Genomic DNA, 6,000 nt, shown 5'->3' with positions numbered 1-6,000 from the left:
CAGGAGAGGTCTGCCACGCCATGTGGTCACCTCTGGGACAGGTGGGGATTGAACTCATGCGGAAGTGGCTTTAGGTCCTCAGTGCTGTATTTTAACCCGCTGCGCTACCAGGGAGGGCCTATTATTATTATTATTATTATTTTGGTTTAATATTGGAGAGATTTGAGCAAGCTTCAATGATAAAGATGATAAGCGAATAAAAAAAAAAGAACAAATATTAAAGATCTAGGTGTTGGATCCAGATGCTGTGGTGGGGGAGGACTATGGGGACTACGCCTGCAGGGAGAAATCAAATACTGTATGAAATGAAGGATGATGAAAGCAAATGAATAAATTAATTGAATCATAAAATAATACATATAATCTAAAAATGAAGGAAAATAATATCTAGGTGAGAGAATGAGTCATTTCTAGAGCAGGACCCCACAGGTACTAAGTAGAGGGATGTAGCTGGGATCGGCTGAAAGGAGGCTGAGGGCCTTGTTTCACCGACGGGATGTGAAGAGGCAGGATGGAGAGACAGCACAATGGCATCGGTCACAGGAGGTGAATTCAGAAAGCTGAGGCGCGTTCAACTGAGGCTTCACCTTTCTCAGTGAAGTAGATGAGCATGGGGAAGCATCCATAGCAGGTGGGTGTGGAGGAGGGTGGGGGTGAGAGGAGGAAGTGGAGGGGGGTCAGGAAAATATAGGGAACCCTGCCATTTTGTGCCACCTCATTTAGAGGACTGTAATCTGTTATCATAACGACCCAGCCTCACAATCACATCGATAATCAAGAGCCATTGAGGATGATACCTTTCTCCATTGCTGCCCATGAGGTCATCTTCTCATCCACTCAGACTCCACCTCCAATGGAAACTCAGAAGTTCTTTCCCCTCTGGTCAACCCTCTCCTGTGCCCACTGCTCAGACCTCCTTTCAGGGCCCCAGCCTTCCTGTATGGAAAGCTAGAGAAACTTTGTCTGTGCATCCTTGTCTGAGCTTGGAGACACCCCTGCTTGTGGCTGTCATGGCAAGGCAAGGTAAACCAACCTCTCTCTTGCTAGTCAAGATCACCTCTCATAGTAACCTAGATGCATTCTTTTGGAAATTATTATAGGAAAACTACTTCTCCAGCAGAGGAATAATACTGGGAAATGAAGGGATGGGAAGAACAGAGTTAGAAGGATTACAAACATCAAAAGCCTAGTGAGCTCAGAACCCAGAAGTTTGTCATGTGTGTGTGTATCTGTGTGATGTCTCTCCAAAAAGTTTCAGTATCTCAGATGTTGAGTAAAAAGGAGGTTGGAAATTGTTAAGATGATGTGTTCATCTGCAAGGTACAAAAAGATTAGACCACCAGAACACAGATCATAGCTTCTTACTAAAAATACATACACTGGGAGCATTTTTCTCTCAAAACATTCTGTAATAGGCCCACTTCCGCCTGCCAGCATTGAGCTCTGAGGCCTCTGTTGTCTAATTTTCTCCATGTTGCAGTAAACTCAGGCATGATTTTAGGAGGTAAACTCCCCCCCTGCTCCAAGTATTCCCTTAACTGCAACTTAACCAAATCTCAGTCACAAGGAAGAATATTTAGAAGACTGTTGGAGAGACACACAACTCAGTCATTTTTCTGGGGCTGCACCAAGAAGATTGTTCTCAGCACATGTGACTATTTACACCAGAGTGAGTCAAATCAGAGTCGAACTTCAGTTCCTCTGCCCTGGTCACGTGTCAAGTGTTTGACTGCCACATGGGACTGGCAATTGCCCTACTTGCCTGTGATTAGAATATTTCTGCCACCCCGTGGAAGTTCTGCTGGACAAGGCGGAGTTAGAGCATGTGTCCCTGGGTCCATCCAGCTGGAAGCATTATCCAGGACAGTGTTTGGCACAAGGAGCATGATCCCTGTCACCCATGGGGGTGACACTGTCAGACCGTTGTGAAGGATGCTGTTGGCAAGCAATGGTTTGCTTCAGCACTGCATTGTTTTCATCTCACAGTTACTGTGCTGCTTGAAGTTGATTCATTTGCCTTCCTGTCTTCAAGCCAACCTACAGCCATGTTACAGTAGACTTCCTCCCACCAAATAGGACATAACCAGCGTGCATGGTGTATGTGTGTGTACACTTCATTTCCCTTCCCATCACATTTTATTTTATACTTTTGGGTTGCAAGTATTTTTTTTAAGCTATCTAAAGCCTCCCAGTTGTAGAAGCAAAATAGAAGTAAATAGGTTGACTAAACACACACATATTCATTTGCATGCATTCAATTCTCTTCCATTCACAACTCAGATGTGTGTCCTTGGGATGAGAACATTAGTGAGAACAGTCTCTAAACAGTCTCAGCAACTCTAATTCCAGTATCCTTCTCAGACACCTCAGGACACCCTAAATACTGCTTTGCCGCACATGACAAATTTGTCAGAAGGGAGATGCCAATGTCGTGTGACAAATACTCAAAACGACATTAAAGTCGTAAGTTTCCAAAGCCTTGTCTTGCGTGACACATAGCTACTGATAGTTGTCACAGGCAGAGCAAAACTCTGGCCTGCAGTGTGGCAGCTGGAACACTTTCCAGTGTGGTTGCAGTGTGTTTTTATGAACATTACACATTCTTTAAAAATCTTAGAAGGAAAGTGCATCTCTCTGACTTCACAGTAATCGAACCTTCTAACATGCCATTCTCACCTCTCACTGATCACATAACACACACTTTACTCACACACTGGTGAGTCACAAATGAATTCTATCCTTCGTTATCCAACATAATTAGAGATGCAGATACCATTAACAAACAGAATTCAGTTTTCAAACCAATTTTGCTCATTTTTTTCTGTTCACATCACACACAATTCTGAAGGATTTACACACTTTTCCTTTTATTTTCCATATCAGTGAACTCTTTTAACAATTTTAAATGTTTTCTCAGACCATGTCTCTTCCCTGTGGAAAAGCCAAACGTGTATTGTCCGTTCCCTCAATAAACTCATGATCTTGTGGACAAGATAAGAAAAGACTTCCATGGATGTGACATGACAGCTTCAAGGCATCCAAGGAGCAGGCCATTTGGAATGTCCAGTAAGTGCTGGGGACAGGAGAAGGCAGGGGTCAAGCAGGTCAGCTTTGCACAAGTGGCGATCTTCAAAGGCTCCCCAAGGGGAAAAGCAGGGTGCAACACGGTGGGGGGCAGACATGGCATGAACAAGACCTTTCAGGGAAGGATGAATGGCTCAGCCTGGCAGAAGCACACTCGAGGGGAGATGCTAATGAGCAGTGAAATGACAAAACAGGCAGGAGGGAGCTGGAAGACCACGGAGGAGATGGTGAAAGCCCAGTGGACTCAGCGATCCACCCTCAAGCAACCAAGCAGTAGCAATATTACACCAATTGTTCTTATCTTCAGAAAGAAACCAAAGTGGCCATTTTCAGTCATTTTCAATGATCTAGTCAAAGAAGGTGGCTCATCTGACATCAGGCAGTTATTGCAACCCAGGGTCATGAGGCCAGAGGTGCAGGAGCAGTGAGAGGATTCATCAGAGGCAGAGTCGGGAGCAGAACAGGCAGATGGACTGAAATACACTGCTGAGGGGAGCAGCAGGCGAGACAGGAGAGGTCTGCTGTGCCATGTGGGTCACCTCCGAGGGCGGGGATTGAACTCACACTGAAGTGTCTGCAGCCAGCTTGCAGCGCTGTGCTTTAACCCACTGCACCACCAAGAAGGCCCTATTTTGTACGTTTTCAAAGCTCTTTCTTACACATCATTGTTGAATCTCCAGATAAACCTCTAGAGGCCCTGTGAGTAAGCACTCATTATCCTACTATGCTGTGGGCGCAAGCAAGGAGCATTCGCCTACCTTGGCTCACCTGTGCTCACCTGGGCAGGGTAGGTCAACTTGGGCCATGGCTCCTGGCTTGGCCTCTTTCCCTTTACACGCACAGTCTTACATTGTTCCTCTTTCACCTCCATGCACCTGGACCTCAGAGTCCATTGTCACTGACATTGGAACTTTTCCCTTAAATACCACATTCTAAAGTACTTACTTTTGATAGTAGGGAAACTGTTGGTTACTTAGAAATCTCTGACTCTGAGTGAAATATGTGATAAGTAAGACAATCGGTCTGCCTAGATTTTTTTATATGGGGGAGGCACGACTCTTTATGTGGATTAATTTTGGCTTATCCTGACTAAACACCAGACTGACAGACATCCTGAGGTGTTTGTGAGCTGAAATGATTCTTTGATTCTTCCCCCTAAACATTGGCTTAAAGGACATTGTCAGAAGTCCAAATCTCTTATTTAAAGTGCATCAGAGAGAAATGCAGCTGGATATAAGCAATGTGTATATGTAGAATAACAATGTAAATATTTTATAGACTGCAGCACAACAGAATTAAATACTTTTGCTTAGACAAATGAATTCCATCTTCAAAGCCACTGCAAAGAAGCTTATGTATTGGGCATAATAATTCTCTTCACACAGCTCTACATTCCTCCAAAATCTTAGCACCTCTCAGCACTGTTGGGAGCAGCCTTACCTATTGTTCTTAGGGAACTATCTTGTCTCTTGGCAGCTTCATAGATTATGCAACTCGTCTATTTCAGCAGTTAACACATTGAGTTAGAGGTGTCTGTTTCTTCTGAGCTGGGAAGCCTCTATCCTGCCTCTACTCAGAATGCCCAGCTATTCCCCAACGAAGAGGGATAACCCATTTGACTATGACCCAAATCCTAAATTTCCAGCATCAACACCTTCCTCTGACCAACTCCAATAGTTATCCTTAGAGTTCATTTTCCAGTCCTCCCTTCAGACAGTGATCCATGGTGCTCTCAGTTCTCAGATGTGAGAGTGTCCCAGAGACCAAAAACTGGCAAGAAGTTAAGATTGACCACTGTGGCCACTCTCACCACTCCTATTCAGTGAGGTAGTAGAAGTCCTAGTCAGAACAATCAGGTAAGAAAAGGGAGTAAAAGGCATCCGATGGAAGAATTCAAAGTGTCTGTTTTCAGTGATATGATCTTATATATAGAAAACCTTAAAGATGCCACAAAATAATCCGTTAGGGTAAACTAGTTTAGTAAAGTTTCAGCACACAAACTCTACATTTAAAAAACAATTGCATTTTGATACACTAAAAACATTCACAATAGTATCAAAAATAAATACTTAGGAATAAATTTAACCAAAGAAGTGAAAAACCTATATAGTATGAGGATGATGAAAGAAATTGGAAAAGACACAAATAAAGGGAAAGATAGTCTATGTCCATGGATTGGAAGAATATTGTCAAAATGCCCATACTACCCTAAGCCATCTATATTCAATGAAATTTTTCAATGAAAATTCCAATGAATTTTTTTTCACAAATAGAACAAATAATCATAAAATTTGTATAGAATCATAAAAGACCCTAAATAACCAAAGAAATCATGAAGAGAAAACAAAACTGGAGATACCACACTGCCTGATTTCAAACTATATTGCAAAGCCATAATAATCAAGGCAGAATGGTACTGGCATAAACAGGGACACAAAGACCAATGGAACAGAATCAACGGACCAGAAATGAACACATTTACATAATTTACATTTATGTCAACTAATACTCCACAAAGGAGCCAAATATACACTATGGAGAAAAGACAGTCTAGTCAGTCAGTGGTGGTGGAGAGGTCAGATATTCACATGCAGAAGAGTGAAAGTAGACCCTTATCTTATACCACTCACAAAAATGAATTCATTTTGAAGGGTTGAAGGGTTAAAGTGCAACACTATGGAGCTCTCCACAGCTGCCATAGCAGGAGCTCGGTCCCCCAGCCAGGGATCTGACCCACATGGCACAGCAGACCCCTCCTGGCCCGCCCACTGCTCCAGTGTATTTCACTCAATCCACCTGTTCTGCTTCCCACTCTGTCTCTGGTGAAACCTCCCTCTTCACTTCTGGCCTACACCCCAGCTCTTAATACATAAATAAGTAAAAACAAATCTTTAAAAAACTAAAACACAAGCAATA

The sequence above is a fragment of the Condylura cristata genome, unplaced genomic scaffold (assembly GCF_000260355.1).
Source record: "Condylura cristata isolate star-nosed mole 26May11 unplaced genomic scaffold, ConCri1.0 scaffold00034, whole genome shotgun sequence".
NCBI lineage: Eukaryota > Metazoa > Chordata > Mammalia > Eulipotyphla > Talpidae > Condylura > Condylura cristata.
Note: the sequence above shows the minus strand (reverse complement) of the source record.